Source organism: Eublepharis macularius, chromosome 6, assembly GCF_028583425.1.
Source record: "Eublepharis macularius isolate TG4126 chromosome 6, MPM_Emac_v1.0, whole genome shotgun sequence".
Lineage (NCBI taxonomy): Eukaryota > Metazoa > Chordata > Lepidosauria > Squamata > Eublepharidae > Eublepharis > Eublepharis macularius.
In genome coordinates, this window is record NC_072795.1 from 16,690,363 (window position 1) to 16,713,461 (window position 23,099).

General features: G+C 41.9%; 1 protein-coding gene across 1 annotated transcript in view; it reads left to right on the forward strand.

Annotated features, from left to right (window-relative positions):
- Positions 1–23,099, forward strand: part of GNB4 (G protein subunit beta 4) — a 52,439-nt gene that overhangs the window by 1,081 nt on the left and 28,259 nt on the right. The window lies entirely within an intron of this gene.

Genomic DNA, 23,099 nt, shown 5'->3' on the forward strand with positions numbered 1-23,099 from the left:
AATCCACTTGATGCGTTAGATTGCTGCCTGGAAAGCTATGGACTATGGTAAACCAGTTACACCCGTCTCTTAAAATGTAGTGCACCAGCCCGCCAAAGCCAATCTGCGCATGGATGTGTGCTTCATGCGCAAAAGGGTGCTGCACAGCATGAAAAAAGATCCCACACCTGTCAGGCTGGGTACCTGTTGCACAGGGTTGGAGCAGTTCCGCAAGGGGGGTCGCTAGTGACTGCATCAATTGTCAGAATCCAGATCCCTCCCATGCCATCCGCTGAAAATTCTGGCCATTGGTTTGGTCCATGCATGCATGGGCATAGTATGCAGCAGACTGTGCAGCTTAGAGTCCTGAACTGGGGCAATTGTATGGAAGTAAGTACTACTGTCATAAAAGAGTCATTTCTTAATTATATTTTTAGGACTGAGACACTGGTCTATATTGCATCCACTTCTTGTCTTTTTGGGTTGACCATCTGTTATGGCTGCTTTTCTGGCACTATTTAGAATGAGAATCCTGTGCTCTAGTTGTAGGTGTTGGGGGGCCTGTAATAGTACACAGGTTGTAAATCCACATATTTTCGTGTGTGTTTAATGCGCAAAGTCATATTTTTGTGCTCTACAAGGGAGTCCCCCCATATGTAGAGACACCCCCCCTGCTTTATGCGTGGGTGCTCTGGTTTTGCTGCATTCGTGGTTGGCATGGTGGAGGAAAGTCACTTTACGGTTAGATATCGTGAGAGTTTCTAATGGAAGTTATATCTGAAACCCTTTTAGTCCCTATCCACGGCATATCCTAGCTCAAAAAGGTATTAAAGTATTTTCTGTGGGGTTAAAAGAAAATGCATATTATAGATTCTGAGTAGAGGCAATGAAATTTAGAAACTGAATCTCGTAAGCAGACCAGACTTCTTGTTTTTAGACACTGGAAACCAAATGAGATCTGCAAGGCAGGCTGCCTTTCAAAATGCAGAGATGTGCGTGGAGAACGCTATGGTGCCATTCCTCAAACTACCACCAGCCCTAGAAGATACGATGCAGGAGAGATGCCCCACTGGGTGGGTACGTTGTGCTTCTTCTAGCACGACTCAGGCACTGTGCGCCATCTTGGTTCCATATTGGAACACAAAATAGGTGGGATGATTTTTAATGGTCTTGATTGAAGCTTTCCTAGTAAAAAAAGAGACTACATTATCTTGATTATCAAAACAAGAAAGGCAAGGAGAAATTTTCCGATCAGATTGCTTACTATGGGGAGTATGAACGGTAATGAATTTAAATCAGGATCAGAACCTTGCCAGGCAAATTATTTGATTGTGCAAGATATGCCCAGGTTGTTAGGTGGTTATTGTGGGACATCCAATCATTTTTCACACAGCTAACAAGCCTTTTGCAGCATATAGTAATGTATTGTTGCTGGGGGGAAATGTGATTTCTTCCCCGGCTAGCGCCCCTATTGGAATAGTGAAATACCGTTTTCGAAGCATTCTGAGCACCAACTAGAAAGTGCTTGTGACGTCACTGGGGACAAATGACACAATCCCTCCTGCAATGCCTATGCCATTTTGTGACCTTTAAACATTTTTGTTCTATTTTTTAACTCATTAGAGTCTGAGCGCTTCCTCCTTAAGAATCTGAAGGAAGGCTTTCTCGCTGTGCCCTTTAAAAAACAAAAAATGCATTACACCAAGGAGGCAATCTGTCCATTCCTGATATTTTGAGAACATTTATTTATGTCAGTGAAAAAAGCAATCCTGCATTTTGACAGAGCGATCCTCATATTTCCATTATGCATTCTGATGGAACCAATTTTGTATGCTACAGGTTTTTATTCTTTCTTGAAAGGCCTTCGCGTTTTAACTTTCTAATATGTGTTTTTAATTGCATTTTAAAAAAAAATTATAGAAATATAGTAAAATATTTGATCTCTCTGTAGTTAGTCTTAATTGCTTTTCCATTTTGCCAGGCAAACATAGCCTTGTGACTGAAAAATGTGAATGATCTTAGTTTTGCTCAAACAAAAGGTGATAAATGATACCTTGTTTAAGAGGAATTCACATTTTTAGCAAATGCCTGAACTTTGTACAGGGGTAGAAAGTAAAGGAAGAGAATATGCTTTAACAGATTAATAGATATATTACAGACAGTAATCAAGTGTGCAGGCATTGATAGTTGAAATGATCAATTCTACACAACAAAGTAATGTGTAGTGAATTACCAAAGCATGAATATTTAACTGCCAGTTACAAAGAATGGAGATTCTGGCCGTTTTCACACACCTGCCACTGGAACATCGTGCAAAACACCCGGAAGACAGCGTCTTCTTGCGTGAAATCGTGCCAGGAAGACGTGATTTCGTGACAGCGTCTTCCTGGTGCGATTTCGCGCAAGAAGATGCTGTCTTCCGGGTGTTTTGCGCAATGTTCCGGCGGCAGGTAAGACGTGTGAAAGCGGCCTCTATCTCCCTTCACCATATTTTGCATTTCTTATTTTGTTCTGGTGGCAGAAAAGTCACCACTGAAGTAAAATGTACAGTGCTTTGCCACTAGTTTCCCTTCTTCTAGGAATGCAACCTTTAACCACCCTGTGGAGAGTTCACAGTGAAGATAAGTTTTAAAAAGTGGATTTTTCCGCCGCCCCCGAGTGGTTATATGTAGGGAAACCAGGGAATGCCGAGTATTCAGGTGAACAGATGCAGTGTACAAGAGTGTCCCTTCCAATTTTATGATTGTGCCTTTAATCAGTTTATGTCCCAATAGAGAGACTCATTCATTAGGAGGCATAATCTACAATGCAAGTAGCACTAGAAAGTACAAGCTGCTTGTTACATGAGGAGGTAACACATGCAACTTTAGGCAGCAGGTCAGATGTAGAACACAATCCCAGAGTCAATTCACTGCCATTTCCAGTGAAATGGGCTACAGTAGTGGGTATGGGGAAAGAAAGACTTCTCTGCCCAAGACTGTGGAGAGCTGCTGCAGTCAGTATCAACTGGGCCAATGGGCTAACTTTGGATAAGGCAGCTTTGTGGGTTCATACATGAGAGCCGGTGCGGTGTAGTGGTTAGTGTCAGACTAGGGTCTGGGAGACCCACATTTGAACCCTGGCCTTGCCGTGCAAAATTGCCAGGTTGACCTGGGCCAGTCACACACTCTCAGCCTAACTACCTCACAAGGTTGTTGTTACGAATAAAACACAAGTGAGGAGAAAGATGTAAGCCATTTTGGGTCTCTGTAAATAGATAGTAAAATAATTATGTTCACTTCAGAAACAAAAGGAAAAAGAGAGCACAGTACAAAAGCGCTAGAGATTGTAACAAGAAAAACTGGCATATTCTGAAACAGACACAAATAAAATACACCCTAGTCTATACAGAAGTGGTTGTAGAGCGTATTATACATGTACAATTGAAAATATACAGTTACAAAAATGCACAATAAAAATTCAGTGTAAGATCATATACTCATAAATAACACTGGCAACAATCTATCAGGACCCTGGCAACGATCATTCATATACTGAATGTCTTTGTTTCACGTCAGAAATGAGATAAGACAGGGAGGGGGCTCAGCAGTAAAGCATCTGCTTTGCCTCTGCTGAAAGATCAGCAGTGGCTGCCCCATCTGTTTCTGGGCAGAATCCAGAGTGCCGAGTCTTACCTTAAGGAGCTTAAACAGCTTGAAGCTGGGCGACTTGAAGGACCACCTCCACCACGCTGTCCAGCCCAAGACCTCTTCGCAAGCCCTGCCCTCTGTGCAGCCCCTGCAGAGGTGAGTTAGGTAAAGACCAGAAACGGGGCTTTTCAGCGGTGGTATTTTTTCTTTGGAATTCCCTCTACCTCGAGGGTTGCTGGGGCATTTACCTTACTCTCTTTTAGGCCCCAGGACAAAACATTTCTTTTTATCCAGATTTTTAATTAAGGGGTTACCTTTTTTAAAACTTTTTATGATTGGCTCCAACCCAAGGACTGTTTTATGCATATCTTTTTTTAGGCTGTTGCTTTCTACTGTTTTATGTCTAATTTGTTTTTTATGATTTGTAGCTATTTAAATTAATTAATATTAAGTTTTATACTTTTTAAAATTGATTTTATTATACTGTGAACTGCCTTGAGCAGGTCTTTGGACGGGCACCATATACATTTCCTAAATAAATAAAGGTCCTAGGTCTGATCGTTGGTACCAGTCTTTAGCAAACAATCTTTCTCTGCCTGAGATCCTGGAGAAGAGTGAATAGCCCATACTGAACTAGGGTGTGTGTGTTTGTCCATATTATATAATGTTTATTTCCCAATTCTCCAGATATCTGCTTGAGGCATCAATCAGTCCAATACATTCTTTGCATATATAATTCATGTATCCATATAGTCAGACATACATGTTTTATCTACGGCTGCTTCCTACACTGGATGATTCTCTGTTCTTTCTTTCCTATCCCCATGTGCCCACCATTTCCCACCACCTCCACACGACTGGAAATGTTTTTTTTTTTTAAAAAATCAGTAGTAGGTATATTGCTATGGTGTTATGATGCTATAGTGATTTCTCAGCTCGGCTCTTCCCCAGTAGCCAATTGAGTGCCATCTGACCTGGGGATCCTGTCCTGTGATATACCTTCTGTCAATTCAAAAAACAAAAGCTGGCCAAAAGCTCCTTGGTAACGGTGCAAGAAAATAACACTGGGTGAGGATAGGGGAGTCTGGAAACCTACGCCTTCTCATCGACACTGTAAGGAAACCCTCTTCGATTCTGATGTTTCTGGAAACATCAGAGCAAACCAGGAGAAAGCACAGATAGGGAGGGAAGGAGCATGATTGGAAGACAATGCTGTGTAGATACTCCAACAGACTCTAGGTCTTATTACATGAGATGTTAAACGTGAGGTGGGTTGGGATTTCCAAACTCAACCTTTAACGTATAATTGCACTTACTTTCAAAATGGTGTTTGTGGGAAATGGACTCCCAAGTGTGTCGGTAGCAGGAGCTTTGTCAACTCCTGCTTTCCACCCAACTGCTTTTGCTGATAGAAAAGAGCCTGGTAGGGTGGGTTGTTTGTCTTACTGCTGGAGGCTTGTGTCTCCTGGGCAGACACGTGGAACGGGCAGTGAGAGAACCAACAAAGCCTCTCTCGCTCCCACAGATGCTTAGGAGCCCGTTTCCCCTCCCCCCATAATTTTGAAGGTGATTGTGATGTTAAAGACGTGTTTAGCATCTTGTGCAATCAGACTCTCTAAGCAGCCTCTATAATCTGAATCTATGCAATGGACATGTGGTATGGTGGTTAAGAGTTTTGGACTGGGATCTGAGAGATCCTGCTTTGATTTGGACTAGGATCCGAGAGAGACCCAGGTTTGATTTTTTGGTCTGTTGTGAGGACAAAATGGAGGAGCCTACCCTCTTTGCCCTTTGCCTCCCTGCAGAGGCAGGAAGATGGCACACACCCTCCCCTTCTGCAGCACAAGGCAGTGCCTGTCTTCTTTGCCCTGTGCATGGTGGCAAGGCACAGAAGTGGCACCCTCTCCCCTTGCCTTGCAATCTGGCCCAGCCTACAGGTGGCAAGGGAAGGGAAGAAGAGGACTGGGCCTGTCCCTGTCCTCCCAAGGGAGGGAACCAAAATGTTCCTTGCTGCTGGTTCACTGGGCCTGGGGTGGTGCCTCCCAGGGCTGCTACTTGCTGCAGGCTAGCAAGTGGGGGTGAGACATCTGGTTGCTGCCCCACCACCTGTGGCACCCTAGGCAATCAGCTAGGGCAGCCTAGTAGAGGGAATGGCCCTGCTGGCAAAGAATTCTACAATTTATTCCTTAAGTAAAAGGAATAATTTAAAGTAAAACATATTAAATAAAAGGAATAATAATGTAAATAAAAAGAATAATAAATTAAGCAAAAGGAATAATTTTGCCCCTCCTGAATCTATGGCCCATCAATTCCACAGGGTGCTCTCATGTTCAAGTATTATGGGATAGGGGTAGAAAAATTCTCTCGAGCAATTTTTTTCCACCCCTGCTTAAGTTTATAAACCTCTATCCTATCCCCCCCCCCGACTTTTTTTCAATTTAGAAAAAATACGAGATGAATAATAAAAAAAACCCGTGGAGCTTCACTAGACTCTTAGGCAGCTTGTCGAGGGAGCCAAATTCATCCAGTTTATTTAAAGAGGAGACACCGCACCATTGTCAACAACCGCTGTGTGGCTGTGTCTACTCAGAAGTAAGCTTAGACTCTGGAAAGCTCATTCCCTAGAAATGTAGTTGGTCTTTCAGCTACTCCTGGAGGCTGGACCTACATTTTACTCCCAGGTAAGCGTGCGTAGAGTCGCACCTTTAGTCTCAGGTAAAAGGACAGGGAGGGGTGCTTAGGCGGCTTAAACACGTCCTCTTCAGAGTCGGGCCCTGGAGGTCGGCAGGTCAGTGAAGCGCTTCCCGGTTCCAGGTCCCCCCCTCCCTTTGCTGTGGTATCTCCCATTAGGTCCGAGGCGGCGAGGGAACAACACGGAAGGCTTGGGCGGTACCACCGCGCGTAGTAGCGACGGGGGCGGAGAGAGCCTCCGTGGGCTAGTGGCCGCGGGCGGTGTTTTGGTCGGCCGGCTGAGCGGGTGACTGACAGAGCGGAGGCCGCGCCCCCTTCCCTGTCTTCCTCCGGCTGGGCGTTGGGATTGCCTGCCTCGGCCCGGCCTCCTTCCTCTTCCTCGCCAGCGGCGCCTTCGCGGAGGTAAGCGGAAGGGGGATGGAAATGGTTCCCTCAGCGTTAGGCCCGGCGGCGACGGTTGCTTTCTGTCAGGGCCCGGGCCGCTTTCCCGCCCTTTTTTCAGTTCTAAGGGCGGGGGGGAAGGAACCCTCTGCGTGCCTGCGGTGGGGAGGGGAGAGGGTGCAGATTCTGACTTATTTGGAGGGAGGAGAAGGGGTGCAAATCCTGAGATATTTGGGGGGGGCTTGTGAGTTTCACCTGTGAGGGAAAGACTCTTGGGGGGGGGGGGTGATATTTAAAGAATGGAGCTCTAACTCCAAAGCTTATACCCTGTTGGTCTCTGAGGTGCCACTGGACTCAAATCCTGGGGAGGGGGTGGGGGAAGCATGAGTGGTAAATTGGGGGACTCTTGAAGGAGCAAGAGGTGGGTGTAACTCCTGGGGAGGAGGAAAGGGATAGGGATGTAAGAACAGCCCTGCTGGATCAGACGAGTGGTCCACTTATTTATTTAGTTGTATTCTGCTCTCGCGAACAGGCTCAGAGCTGATCACATCAATAAACACAATATAAAGATAAAAGCAAGGTAGCCATACATTAAAAACTACAACAGTATAATTCAGTAAAACAGCGGCGCACATGTTGCACATTCCACATTTTGCATATTTATCTAGTTCCGCATCCCCTCTTGCCTGAGATTACTTAAAGACCAACTCGGTTTCCAGGGTGTGAGCTTAGCTTTGGCTTTCGAAAGCTCCTACCAGGGTGTTCCTGGACCCGAATCTTGCTCTTTTGCGGACCAACATGGCAACCCACTTGAAACTGTCTCAGACAGTTACTCTGGAGGGCCAACAACAGGGCACAGAGGCCAGGCCTTCCCCTAATGTTGTCTCCTGGCTCTCTTCAGACGTTTACTGCCTCTTAATGTGGAGGTTTCCTTTAGTCCTGGTGGCTAGCAGCTGCAGGATTTCAGTCCAGTGGCATCTCTGAGACCAATAGGGTATAAGATTTCGAGAGTCAGAGCTCACTTCAACAGATACTCTGATTTTCGAAAGTTTATACCCTTGAAAAATCTTGCTGGTCTCTAAGGTGCCACTGGAGTAAAATACTGCTGTACTACCTCACAGGGTTGTTGTGCAGATAAAACAGAGAGGGTGAGAATTATGTAAGACATGATGACCTTTGGAATAAGGGCAGGATAAAAATGCCCTAAATGAACAAGTAAGATACTAGGGAAGGGAGAAAGCTCTCCGTAGTAGGGGAGTGGGGGGCCAGCTGGGCAGTCACAGAAGTGGGAGGGGGCCAGTTATGCATGGCTCCAAAATGCAGCAGGATTTGAATCCAGTGGCACCTTAGAGACCAACAAGATTTTCAGCATATGAGTTTTCGTTAAAGCTCTCTTCTTCAGATACACTTTGAAAATCTTGTTGGTCTCTAAGGTGCCACTGGACTCAAATCCTGCTGCTCTACTACAGACCAACATGGCTGCCTACCTGAAACTAGTAGCCACTGATAGCCTTATCCTCCATGAATATTGTCCATATTCATCTGTGCCTGTGGCTGTTACTACATCCTCTGGCAGTGAATTCCATACTTGATTAAGTAAAGGAGTATGTTCTATACTTGTTGAGTAAAGAAGTATGTGCTGTTGCCCGTGTTAAATCTGTTGCCTGTTAATTTCATTGGGTGCCCGTAAGTTTTAATATTTTTTGTAGAGTGAGAAAAAGTTCTCTCTGTGCAATTTCTTTGCTCTGTGCGTAATTGTATAAACGTCTGTCATGTAACTAATAGGCTATTTGAGGAGGAAGAGGATGGGTGTAGTGGTATGTCTTATGGGATACTTGTGAGGAAAGGTGAGTATGTGTGGTAAATCCTGGAATACTTGTAGGTGGGGAAGAAGTATGCGAGTTGTGAGTCCTAGAGTACTGGATGGGGGGGATGGTGTATAGGTGGAAGCTCATGGAGATGTATGAATCCTTTAGAAGCATATACCCTGAAACTTTAGTTGGTCTCTGAGTTACCTCTGGACTCCAGTCCTATAGAACAGGGGTTCCTGACCTTTTTGGTATGATTACGCACAAGTCCGAATTTACTTGACCCACCTTAAAAAAAAAAACATGCACAAATCTATAAACCTGCAAAACCCTGGGACCCAGTTTCATTGGGTTCACAGCCCACTTTTGGATTGGGATCCACATGTTGGGAAACTCTGCTTTAGAGAAATTTGGAAGGGGTATGTGAAAGAGGAGTATATAAGGTTCTTGCTACCCAGCCTATTTCATGTTTACTCTAAAGGAAGTTCCATTGAGTTCAGTAAACTTACTTCCAATGAAATGTATACAGGATTGCACTTTTTTTTCACCTTTTTTTTTACTTCAGTAGCCCACAGAGCTACTAAAAGAGGCCCTGTAGCTCAGGGTGAAGGTCCTTTTCCTTGTAGAAGGGTCTTAGTTCAATACCTGGCCTCTTCATAGTAAGTGGCAGTTCAGGGAATGACCTCTGAGCTCCTGAAAAGAGATTGCCAAGAGACAGTACTGTGTAAGGTGGACTTTGTTTTCCCTGGAGATGGCAGATTCATGCACCGTGAGATATACCTATAGGTAGTGTAAGACATTGATCTGAAGAACACAAATGTGGTGTTATAGTTAGGCAACTGGACTAGGGCCAGAGAAACCCAGTTTCAGATGTCCATTTGCAAAGCTTTGTATGTGATCCAAGGCCACTTAACATTCCTTATCCTAATTTACTGTTGCTGGATATCTTCAGTTCTTCTGCATGGGGGTAAATAATCTCCTATTTTAAATGAATCGTAGATTAGAATTCCCATTTTAAAAGCTACTTTATTGCTCTTTAGTAACTTTTCTGCCACACCTACAGGATCAGGCTCTAGAACTCTGTATTTATTATTATTGTGAAATAACTTCTACCCTTTGGTTCCGTGCTTATTCATTAAAATATTTCTACCCTGTCCTTGATTCTCTTAATCTGCAAGTCAGCGAATGCAACCATATAATAGAATCTGCCCTCATAACCAAAAGGAATAAAATCCCCAATGTTTACGTTGATGTTGACATTTCAGCAGGGAAGCCAAACTTTTGGCAATGAGCCTTTTGGAAAGTGCACCATACATCAGCTCATTACTAGTTTGGTGGTGGAGAGTGCCCTCAAGTCATAGCTGACTTATGGCAACCCCTGGTGGGGTTTTCATGGCCAGAGACTAACAGAGGTGGTTTGCCGTTGCCTGCCTCTGCAACTCTGGTCTTCCTTGGAGGTCTCCCATCCAACTACTAACGAAGCCTGACCCTGCTTAGCTTCTGAGATCTGACTAGATCAGGCTCACCTGGGCTATCCAGATCAGGGCCATTACTGGTTTGGAGCCATATTAATAACTAGAATGGCAACAAGATGGACTGGATCCTCTCTATCCCTTGGGCACGGTCATCTGAGCCCCAAATGGCACTTCCATCTGTCAGTCAAGATCTCTATGATTTATGTTCACTTCCAGTTGTAATTAAGAGAAGCAGTGGGACTCCCCTGTATTATTTTAATGGAATTGTACTGCTATTTTGGATCAATCTGATTCTTCTGGGGAAGATCTTGAAGTGATGTTTCAGGAGAGACACCCATCCAGTGACCGTAATACCATGCAAGCACACGTATCCTATATTAACTGTGACATCTACTTCATTGAGTTATTTGAAGTGGGGTTTGGAGATGGGTAGCTTTAGAGAGTTTGACCATCTCTGCTGTAGAAAATCTGAATTTTCCTACAGCTTAAAGTGCAGAGAGGAGGATACAAGAATTCCATTCTCAACTATTCATGAAGAATCAACTTTTCTTGTGTTAAGTCCTAAACTGTAACATGTAGGCCTTGAAAACAAAAATTGCCTGTCCATGAACAACCATAGATAAAAACTAGGAAATGGGTTCCTTGTGCTTTAGTAAAGTTGTAGATTTAGTGCAGGATCTTAATTGGCCACTGAAGATATAACACCAAACTTTGGTTAAGCTGAGGGGAAAAACAAATGTGTCAGACCTGTTGAGCATTGGTGTGATCCATGCATTCATCCTAGTAGGAGACTGTTATCCTACATCTGTTGTTGGGGAAATATGTGATTGCGGTTCACAGTGTTGTCCAGAATATGGCTTAACAACCTGCAACCCCCTATTGGATAGTGCCCATGTCATCACTGATCATGAATAGCATAGTGTCATATCCTCTGTTGGGACTTTAACAAGAGTTTTGAGCTTGTGGGGAGGGGACTAACATTCCAGCTGAAGCTGATTAAAGTCAAGGGAAATTGCTGAGCTGAGAATCATCTTGTCAATTTCATAGCCTGCAGGAGTCTTCAGGCTGCTTCCAAAACAGGCATAATTGCAAAATGAACAGTTTTTGCACTTAGTGTACATGTTGTTACCCCCTACATTAAAATTGCTTATGTGTAAGAAGAATGTTATATATGACTTCAAGGATAAAACAACTTCAAAGATAAAGACATGAGATTTAGTGGGAGTTAGTACATGTGTACAGGTTTTTGGTTCAAATTGGCAAAATAACATAGTTATAGCTGTTGAATCAGGCAAAGGATATATTTTCCTTTTCGGAAAAACCTTGAGAACATCTTTCATAGGGATGTAATGGTTTCATAATGGAGCATCTTGGAATATTTTTGAACGGACGTGGCTGCATCTTGGCCTATTCTGAGTTAATATTTTAACACCTTTTAAAATACCTGTTCTCTCCACGTATTTTTCCTTTTGCCTCAAATGCTGTTTGTAAGACAGCTCATTTACCTAGTGGTAAGGCAAGGGCAAACCATCTTCAGTGATGTTACCACTTACTCATAGTTTTAGTGTCTTTTACACTCAGTAGTGGCGTAGTTATGGTTGAAAGTAAAATGTTTGCTTTGGGGTGAGAAATGGAAAATGTAGTTAAATATGCAGACACATCTTTGTATCTTAGTGTTTGGGATGGTGTTTATGCTTGGAATGTTGTGCTGATGGTGCGCACAGAGAATGACATGCCTGTCTTTTACATGCATGGTGAGTCATAACAGGCCATTGTACACACACAGACGCTGTGCACATTCTGTTATACAGAATGTTATTTATTCTGATATATCCATGAACATATCCTGCTAACAGAAGCACATAGCCTAATTAAGGCCTCTGGGTTCTCTTGTCCAGATATTTGTCAGATCCAAGGGTGCTTAGTTTCAACATCGTTACAGTATAAACTGTAATATGTGACACTTCTACACTGTTTAACTTGCTGCATGTCTTTCTAGCAATTCTGTGATGCAGGTCATTATCCCTTGTGGGGAAGTGAGGCTGGGAGCGAGTGACTTGGCAACATGTGCCGGAAGTGCTTATGCATGGATTTGAGTCAGGAGTCTCGTAAGCTCAACATTCTGCCTGTTAGGATACGCTGGTAGTCCCGCTGCCTGAAGGAGGGTAGTATTCTAGAAAATGTATTACCCATTTTCCACTCACGAGAGTTCCCCTTCTTAAATATGAACCACTTTCCCCAATGTCTTTGTAGGATTAGGCCCCTGTGGAAAACACAGCCGGGAGTGTGTGAGTGAGGTGTGGGAAGAGAGCTAGCAGAAACTGACAAGAATATAATAATAACATTCCATTTATATACCGCCCTTCAGGACAACTTAACACCCACTCAGAGCGGTTTACGAAGTATATTATTATCTGCACAACAATCATCCTTGAGGAGGGTGGGGCTGAGAGAGCTCTGGGAAGCTGTGACTGATCCAGGGTCACCCAGCTGGCTTCAAGCAGAGGAGGGGGGAATCAAACCCGGTTTTCCAGATTAGAGCCCCACCACTCTTAACCACTACACCAAACATGGCTCTCATATAGTCATGCAAGAGTCTGGATCCAGTAAAGCAGTCCAGTTGGGTTGACTTCAGAGCTGAGGTTTGAGTGGCGGTCACAGCTGTCAATCTAAAGAAAGACGAAGCAGGAAACGGTAGCCATTCAGGATCAGAAAAAGGCCTGGGAGCAGGAGAAACAGCTTGATACTGATTGAAAATGAGGTGTGCTATAGAGAGGACATGAGTCATCAGAGTAACCAGGTCTCAGTCAGTGAGATGAGCCTTGTTTTAAACAACAGGTCGGTCTTTTTAATAAACCGTGGAATGGTGGTGGATCATAAGCTTTGTTGTCCAGTCTTGAATTTGAGATACTTGGTTCATGACACTTCCTTGTCTATAGGTTTATGGAGGATTGCAGAATGCTGTCAGAACCCCTCCCCTCCCATTTTGCCTGGTCTGTTATGCAGGTGAATGGTCTAGATGGAGACGCCTTCTAACAAGTTCGTTGTATGCCCATTTTGTGCTTATGGCAACAGTGAGGCTATAGTTTTGAAAAGCCATGGTGAATGTAGCCATTTTGCCGTTCTTGTGGAAGGGATAAGATTGCTTTCTTTCCCCCTGGCTTTTGTAAGCTCAAGAGATTTTTATTGGAAAGCTTGTTGGGTTTTAACTTCATTTTTACACAGTAGTTATATATAGTGAGTAATGCTTTTTCCTTTTGGAACAGAGCTTAAAGTTGCCCTTCTTAAAATTACTTGTTGCAACATGTGGCTTCTGGGTTATATGTGGCCCTCTCTTCAGTCTTGGCGTATAAACTTCCCAGAACTATAATATATTGGTGCTAGAAAATGCAGTTTGAATCATGTTTGGAATGAGGTCGCCCAAGTCTTACAGAAACCTATTGGATAGTTAATGGTTATAAAAAGCAACATAACTCTTTCGCTCTCCCCCATCCCAGCACCCACACTGTGTTCAGAACTGGAGCTCTGCCTACCGGGGGGTGGGGTGGGGGGCGAGGACTCAAGCAGGCTTAACCTCAAGGCAGAGTCTGGAACAAGCTTGCTGTTATTGGTTTTCACTACTTGCAGACTTTGCCTTGAGACTATAGTTGGACTTGCTACAGAAACTGATGGGGGAGGGGAACTTCTCTGCTTTGGAATGACTCAGGTTCAACTTTTGTGCAAGTCCCCTATGCAAGCTTTATTTGTGCTGTTTTGTTACTCCACTTAGTTGCACCACAACAAAGTTTTTGTTTTAGCAGTTTGTGATGGAACATGCAGCATCTATGTGTTGAACATAAGAAAACTGGATCAGAGCCAAGGCCCATCTAGTCCAGCATTCTGTTCACATAGCGGGTGACTAGCTGCCTCTAGGAAACCCACAAGCAGGGTAATTGCGACAGCATCCTCATGCCCAAGTTCCCCAGCGACTGACATGAAGAGGCATACCGCTTCTGGTGCTGGAAGGAGTAGATATTAAACAGTTGTACAGAAGTGGGTGTTCCATTAGTAGTTTGCCATTAAAGTGATCACTGTGTGAGTATGTGAATGAAGTCTAAATCAGTCATTATCGTGTGTATTTGAGTGAACTACTGTCTCAAATGGTTTGAGTTGCCAAAATGTTTTTTGTCATGTAGGCACATGCCAGCCGAATTGTGTCCTTTTCTTGCTGGTCCTCTCCTTTTAGGTCTGTAGCTGCTTCAGAAGTCCCTGTTGCATATTGGGCTTCTAGGGGTTGGAGCTTTCGCTGCACGGTGGTGCTTGACAAACCTTCTCACCAGGCGTGCTGTGTCCAAGCAAGCTCCTGCAGTGTCCCTTTAGTTTCAGTGGAGGTATTACAAAGAAACCATCTGCTCATAACAGTGCTGTTAGATGTACCTCATAGTGCTGCAAAATGCTTAGTGTTTGTTGCAATCCTAGTTAGTTCATTTGGAAGATTTATGTACAGCCGCTCTGTAATGGCCATTTGCCAATGAGTTTACATTGCAGTAGGGTTCTATTTATCAGTTGGAATGGACTGGAGATGAGAAAAGAAAAAAGATAAGTGAATATTCAAATATTTGAATAGGTCTACTATATGAGGTGGTTTGAAACTAGAAATAGTATAGCATCATTGCCAAGTGGAAAAGGATACTGATGTTGCTAGCTCATTTTAATGTGGATGAAACTTTATTGATGGCTTCTGAACAGTGAAATGATGTATGGCCTTTAAAAATACTTTGTATTAAATATGTTTGTGAAAATACATCATTTGAAAACCATATGGTTATATTATAATAGTGCAGCATTGTGGCTTGAGGACTGACTTGTGAATCAGAAAATCTCTGATTTGTCTTATCTTTGCAGTGAGTTTAGTTGTTGGTTTTAAACAATTCACTCTCCCACATTCTCATCTGAAGTAAATAAATTATATAGGCCTACTTACAGGTTGTAAGAATTACTGATATAATACATGTTAAGTATGTGGAATATTCTTAAAGGTGTGAGCCAGCTAAAGTGAACCACTTTTTCTGTCCCATTAATTCAGTAGGTGAGTGAAACAGAGATGTGCAAGCCTGGAAAAACTGAAAAACAAATCTCACCCCTCCCCATTTTTTTCAACAAAAAAACAATGGACATTTTTAGGAGCCCTGAAAAAAATTTCGAGGAAATATTTTCTCTGTTGGCATGAGTGTATTGTTTTTGGGAGAAGGCTTTACTCACACAAAGTATGTAGTATGAAGGTTCTTATGTAAGACAGCATACAGCATTAGGTAAAGGTAATTTCTTGCATTAGGTAAAGGTAATTTCTTACATAGACATTTTCAGGTGAGTAGAACAAAATTGAAGCTGAATAGCACTATAATGATCAATAGTTTTTCTCAGGGATAAGATTTTGCACATCAGTTTTCACTTAGTCAGATACAGTTTTTGTTTTTGTCATCTGTCAAAGTGAACTTTAATGCACGAAAGCTTAAAGCTTGAAAAATGTTGTGGGTCTTTAAGGTGCTACTGTACTGGAATTTTGTTTTTTATGTAGATATATAGAACATATTTTCAAGGACACGTGTATAATTTAAATGTAACTAATTTTGTTCTTAACAAACATGCTACTATTCTTATGGAGACTGTATGAGACTGTTTTTATCCAAACATGCTGTTTTGTTTGCTACAAAAATGGTATTTTCTATTTTTAACTCCTGGTTTTTTCTGCCTCTCAGATGATGATACAACTGTGAGACATGCATTAAGGAAGCATAAGGTGCAGCATTTTGCATCACTCTCGCTAGTGTTGGCTATATTTGCAGTTTTGTTTGTAGAAAAATAAAGTATTTATACTTTTGGATATGCTAAATAGTACAATTTTATATGCTAAGTTACAAATTAAGCATTTTATGTTGCTGCAGGAGTAAACAGGTTCAGAGTTGATAAGAAAACAAGTATTGCGTCTATATCAATATGTCTCAGTTTCTGTTCTGGAAAATTACTAGGAAAAATTCCCAGGTTCAAAATTTCCAGAAATTTTTCAATTTCTAATTATGAAAATAAATACATAAAAAGTCTCTGGGCATATGGAGATTGTATTACTCCAATATTCTTGTATGTCACCCTTCCTCTGTAAATAGACTCCCACAATGGCCAACAATTTAAAACCGACATTGACATTTGAGCTGGGCACATTAGATATAAAATAAACAGTGTACAAAACATCAGACACGATAAAAGGCATAAACGTGAAATATAACATTTCTGGAAATTTTGAGGACGTGGAACCCCCCCCCCCCCGGTTCTTTTTGGGGAAAAATTGACATTTGAGGAAAAATTGAAATGTATGCAGTACTTTACTATCCTATCAAACCCAAACTAATTTTATTGATTTAAAATAATAAAATGCGCCCTTTATAACTAAATTAGCATATAAAATTGCAATGTTTGACATATTTATATAACTAAAAAGGTATAAATGCCTGAGTTTTCTACAGTCAGAATTGTAGATATATCCAATACTTGAGAGACAAATAGAGAGAAAATACTTTATCGGAGGGTTTTTTTCAGTACTGGGAAAAAAAGAGGAGGAACTCCCCCCCCCCAATTTTTCCCGTTTTGTTTTCTCTGCATGTGACACATGAAGCTGCCTTATACTAAATCAGACCCTTGCTCTGTCAAAGTTAGTATTTTGTATTCTGGGGCTCTCTTGGGTCTCAGGCTTAGGTTTTTCATATCATCTGATCCTTTTTCTTTGAGGCGCTGGGGACTGAACTAGGGACCTTCTGCATGCCAAACAGATGATTGTACCACTGAGCCACAGCCCCTCATGAAACCAGTGAACTCAGTCCCACTCCTATAATGGGTCAGTTCAGATCAGAGGCCTTTTGGAATAGAAATTTCTTGTAGTACAGAAGACCTATAGGACGGAGCTGCTCTCACTTTTATAGGGAGCAAGTTCCAGAGTTGGGGGCAGCAGCTAAAACAGGCCCTTTTATCTGTCCCAGTCAATCTCAATTCAGTTTTTGATTTCTGCAGGAAGGCACCATCTCCAGCTCTCAAGGCTGTTACGGGTGGAGGGGAATCCTTCGTGTACTTGGGTCCTAAGTGATTTGCAGTTTTAATGACAGCCTCTGGAATTTGACCCGGAACAAATCTGCAGCCAGCACAGCTGATGCTGCACTGGTTTCATATGTTCACAACAGTAGATATCAGTCAGTATCCTCTCTGGCATGTCTGTACTAGCTGAGTCCAGTGGCACTTTAGAGACCAACAAGATTTTCAAGGTATAAGCTTTCGAAAGCGAAAGCTCCCTTCTTCAGATACTTAGCTTTGACTCTCAGAAGCTTATATCCTGAAAATCTGGGTTTTCTCTAAGATGCCATTGGACTCAAATCCATGGGGAGAAATAATGGACAAGTTCTGAGTGCTTCTTGTTCCTGCAGATTGCCCTTCCAAATGCTTCCCTTCATTGTTCACCCCTTTTACAGGCCAATTTATTTATTTTATTAACTTCATTTATGCCTCTCCCTTCTCCCTAGTGGGGACCAAAAGTGGCTTACATAATTCTCCTCCATTTTATCCTCACAGCAGACCTGTAAGGTGTACTGTAGGGCTGAGTGTGTGTGATTGGTTCAACGTCACCCGACAAACTTCTGTGGCAGACCCAGGAATCAAACCAGGACCTCCCAGATCCTCATCTGACACTCTTTAACTATTGCACTGGCTTCCTGCGCAAAATAGGCTGACAAAAGGAATGTCTGTGGGATGGGATTTCTCTATCTTCCACTTTCTGCGTCAGCCCAAAATGCTGCTCTTGGGGGGTAGCACGTGAGGGGAGTGGGAAATCTGTTTTGGGAGTATGGAATTAGCAGAAATTGCTCTTTTTCCATCAGCAGACACTGGATCCAACTCCATGCTTTGCCTTTTAAGCCCATTTCAAGATTTTTATGCCTACGCCTTTTTTTAAAAAAAAAATGTTGCTGTATTATTTCTTTAGAGGCAGCGCTATATAATCATAACAAAAATACTTAGTGTTATTTCAGGGAAGTAGAGGGTTTTTTTTTATCTTCCTGAAAGAACAAATCCACTGAAATAGTTGGCTAGTTTCTGGTGCTGTGCAGTTTCATTAAAAGAAACTGGGGTTTCGTTTCTGTTGAAAGGGTCTTACGTCCCCTCTTTGTCTGTCCATCTGAGGGACAAAATAAAATAATCAAGAAATCATGGTGGTTCTCAGTTCTGTTTACTAGATGTTCATTAAAAAGAGCATCCAAAAAGTTTAAATGACTAAAGTTAGGAGGAAATAATGAAAGCTCTGTTTATTTTTTTACTGTAAACTAATATATACATAACAAGGGCGCTATCAAATATACAGTCCAAGGCCATGGCACAAAGATTAGGAGAGCTGTTATCCTTCAGTGGCCAAGAGATTGAGCTACAAACTAGGAAGTCCCTGTTTAAGATCTTTCATGAACCCAGTAAGTAAATTTAGGCAAGCGGCTTGTCTCTCAACACCCCCTCCCCTCATGAACACACAGTATGGGAATAGATCAGTATTGCTAATTTGCAGTGCTGTTTTAAACTATTACTGAAATCAAGGCCAGAATCCAAAGAGCTATTTTGCAGTGCCCAGCAACCTTTTTTTTTTTTGAATGGCAGACTGCCATGGTGTACCACAAACTGCTCTTGAAACTCTTCCCAGCAGAACAGGTTTGCTGTATGAAACAGGAATTTCTGTTAAAGAAGCATGCTCCAAGCTCCCTTGGGAAGATAACAGCAGGTTTGTTTTTTTAAAAAATCCCATTCCATGTATGTGAAGTGCTGTAGAAAAAAACTCTCCCTTCAGGGTGTGAGAAATACTGCAGAGGATGCCAAGTTGCCTCCACCTGAGCACAGCATTCCTTTATGACTGATTTTGTATCAGGATCCCAGTGATTTTTCTCACCGAAAGTGACTTACTCTGTTTGTTGCTGAAGGATCTTCTTGTGGTGCTGCTGTTTAATCTCCTGCTGCTTCCCCCTTGAACTCTTTGAAGGGCGCAGGACGTGGTGTCTGTCCACTACCCATAGATATAGAGTATGTGACTACAGCAAAATCTATTAGGTTTGGGCTCCTGGCTCCATTGCGACTCAGTATCTTCAGCTGCCTTGTGAGAACTTTTGAGTCATGTTACTGTTTATACCAAACAATTTATACCAAAAAGCTTTCCTAACTTTGTCATGTTTAATTATGATTCATTTGACTGTGACTTACAGGCTTATAAATATAAACTGCATCCCCCATGTCTCTTTATATGTGAGTTTTTTAAACAAAGTAAACTATATAGTTCAGTCCATTTCAATTTTAATTGTTGATCTCATTAGTTCCTAAATGCATTCATATCTTGAAAGGCCATAGGTTTACTTTGGAAAAATTGATCACAGTTTTGATTTTGATGGAGAGGATGTAGATAGATCTCTTAGCCATAGTTAAAAGGAGCAGACTTGTATGTTTCCTCCTCCTCTTTTTGGCACAATTCCATCTCATCATAGTAATCTGAACCAGTGTTACTCATGGTTACTGTCTTAACTTCAAGCAGGGCTTGCAAACTGACTTTGGTGCTAACCATTGTTTAGCATTGCACTGAGCTAGCTACATTTAAAATTAACAGGGGAGGAGGAGGAGAAAGGAAACTGCAGTGGATGTGAAAGTCTCACGGCCACTTAAAATCTCTTAATCATGATTTCGGCATTATGTCTGCACTCTAAAATCAGTGTGATTTAAGAGAGCCTCCATGCAGACATTTAGCTTAGGGTGCGTCCGCGCCGTGAGGATTTTCCATTTCCGTTACTACCGCCATAGATGCATTTGAACCAGCAAGAGAGCATCTAATGAGCGTTTCCTGCGCATTCTTCCATCAGATAATTATAACATTATTGCACTAGTAGCAACGGCTACTTTTTTTTTTGTAAACCTGAAAAAGTTTGGCGTGTGTGTGTGTTGAGGTAAGGAAAATGGCCCCATTGTAGATGAGACCAAAAATGTACACCTTCCTGTCCAGACAGCTGGCTAGCATGCTTGGATTGCTTTCTTTCTGGAAAGAGCTATCAAACCAGGGAACATAGCGAGGGTGGAAAAAGCCTAGAAAGTAGATGATTGGTGGGCAACAGTGTATGGATGCCCTCCCAACATTGCTGTTTGGAGCTGGGAATAAAAGATGGGAATAAAAACTCCATGTGGATGCACCCTAAATTCCTGCTCAATCCAGGTTGTGTATTATTGCAAAACAGCCTGTGATGTTTTTGTTTTACTTCCAAACAAGAGCCATCCATCCTTCAGACTTAAAATAAATCACACTGCACAGATTTTTCTTTCATATAGAAAACTTTATTCTCCAGAACTTATTGCCCCTGCCATGCATGATCTGGAACATAGTACAGTAACTTCCCTTAAGGTATTCTTGCCGTCTTATTTTAGTTGCTGGGTGAAGAGATGCCTTTCCTTTTGTGACCTTCTATAAAGATTGTAGATTTGATCAGGCTAGGTAGATTTTCTGTTTAGTGCCTTGAGTTATGATTGATATCAGTAACAAGCAAATAGTTTTGTAGTCTTCTAGACAATTATGCCCCATTTGGTGATTACAAGCATTAACATTCTTCAGTGAGATCTAAGGCGGATTACACAGTGCAAGTGAAAATACAATGTAATCAACGACTAGGATATTCACTGAGGATTGTCTGGGAGATGCACAGCTCACATGCAGTGACAGTAAGTAATGTATTGTTGTTTGGAGGCAGTTGTGAATGGTCACCGCTAGCCATGCTCATTACTAATTAAGAGATGTTTATGCTATGACACAGGTTGTTATTATTTAAGTGCTGTCTGCACACAGTGAAACCAAGGATCGGTGTCTTAAACATTAATGTTTTTGTGACTGCGCAATAGAATTCCTCTTGTCTAATTTAGGTTTTTTTTAAAAAAAAAACTTCTTGATTATTATCCAGTGGAAAAGGTAATGATTGATTTGATGTGTTGGTCTAAGCTGTATTCTCACTGAAAGTGCTATTGTTAGCTTGAATACTTAGTGACATATAAAAAGACAAGAGTTCTGCATCTCCCTTTGCATCCTCTGAGATGGTACAGCTGTGCACTAAATGGCACAGCTGCATGATGATGCAAGCTGTCTTAATATTGCCTTGTAACATAAGTGAGAGTTGTGTGAGTTGAGGGGAGCTTTGAAAGCCTCCAAAATGCCTCTGATGTTTTTGCAACATTGCCTAGGATCCAGTCGTACACAGCTCCCTTTCAGCTATGTGACTGGTACTGCTGAATAAGCTTCCACTGCTCTGACTCTGAATCGCCTGAGAATGCTAGTTATTTTCTCAGAGTTTACTTGTAAAATCAGAAATTGCATGAAGATAGAGGAAGTGTGTCATATGTATGACACAACCTATCTTGAAAGACTGTGTGAAAACTGGGTAATTTCACATCCAGGTTTCAAGACAGCATTTGCAGACTACGCAGCAGGGAAGTCGGCAGCAGTCCTTCAGACATTTTTGGGTGTGCCATTTATGTGTGTTACAGACACTTCATAAATCCTGAGGAAGAGTTTCTAGTCCTCATGGCTCCAGAAATAAGTTTGAAAATATGAAATGCTGAAAAATGTCTTCAGGACAATAAAAAGATGTCAAATTCCATTTTAATCTCCTGACTTGTAGACCATGATTTTCATTTCAAGATCATTCATTGTACAGTTTTAAATATTTCTACTCTGCCAGTCAGTTTCAGAACCTTCCAAGACTGATAGATGCGGTAAAGTATGCATTTTGTACCTGCTAAATTTGTTAAAACAGTATGAAGATAGACTATATATGTGTAAGTCAGTATTTTGTCATGGACCGGAAATGGATTATTTACAAAGTCGGGCTAGATTGTTTTTATGTACAAATTTCAAACTGGTTTATTTCATCTGCCAAAGGGACCTTTCAGATTTTTGCAAGCAACAAATGGTAAGATCATTTTTCTTAAGAGCAGCACACCTGAAATTGACTTAAAACTAACAAAATGGCAGGGGCAGTGATTCTCCTTGTGTTTTGTACTTGCAGGCAGGCAGGCTGTACCAGATATTGGGATCACCAAGGACAACTTTTTACCCCCCTTCAGTAATGTACTTAATTGCAGAATGTTATTTTCTCCATTCATTCCTATGGAGAAAGCAAACGGCTTAAAACTACACCTGGTGACCTCCGTTTTTAGACCTTTTAACAGTTTTGCTAATTGGAGTCTGTTTATTTGGTCCCTTATCACTCAGCCACTGAGAACTTAGCTTGCTCCATCTGCAGAGTCCCACCCTGGAGTTGTTTTTCTTGGTCATACTGTGATGTGTGACTGCTTCCTGTGTTTTGTAGTATAGCTGCAGTATCGCTTCAGAATACTTTGAAAATGTACACAATATCTTCAGCCTTCAAGAGCAAGGTCACACCTAGGTTCATTTCCTGTGTTTATTTTTGAAGAAGCAAAGGGCTTTGCAGAATGGTGAAAGTGTTCTTCAGCATTTTCCAAATATGAAAAGGCACTTGGATATAATTGTGATAGTGATTTGGAGGCAGAGCCTTTCTAAGCTATGTAGCAGTCATTTCAAGTAGTAAGCTAGCTTCATAGTGAAGCTATATGAATTCCTGATTGATTTGTTTTGAGCTTCCGGATTAAGGGTGAAACTCAGGTTCAAAATCCCTTCTCAATCTCACTGGAACTCGCAGGATGACCTGGGGCTAGCCAGCCTAATCTAAGTCACAGGGTTGCTGTATAAAATGGGAAAACAGAACCTGAGCTTCCTTGGAGGCAGGATAGGATAAAAATATAATAGTTTAAATTGGTGTGAGGAATTCCTGGCTTCATATGAACATTAGTGTTGTAAAAAAAACAAGATCATGGACTGAATCTTAAAGACCAACTGATCATTCTGGCACGAGCAACTGTAAGCATTTTATGTTACTGTATGGATGACGCATAAGACTCTTGTCTGTAAGGGTTTTTTTTTTTTTACAGTGGATTGGCTCAACTATTCTTGGGGAATTTGTCCCTGTCAGAAGTATTGGACAGTCATTGTTCATTAATGGGATTAATAACTCAGTGACAATCCAATCATTGCAATT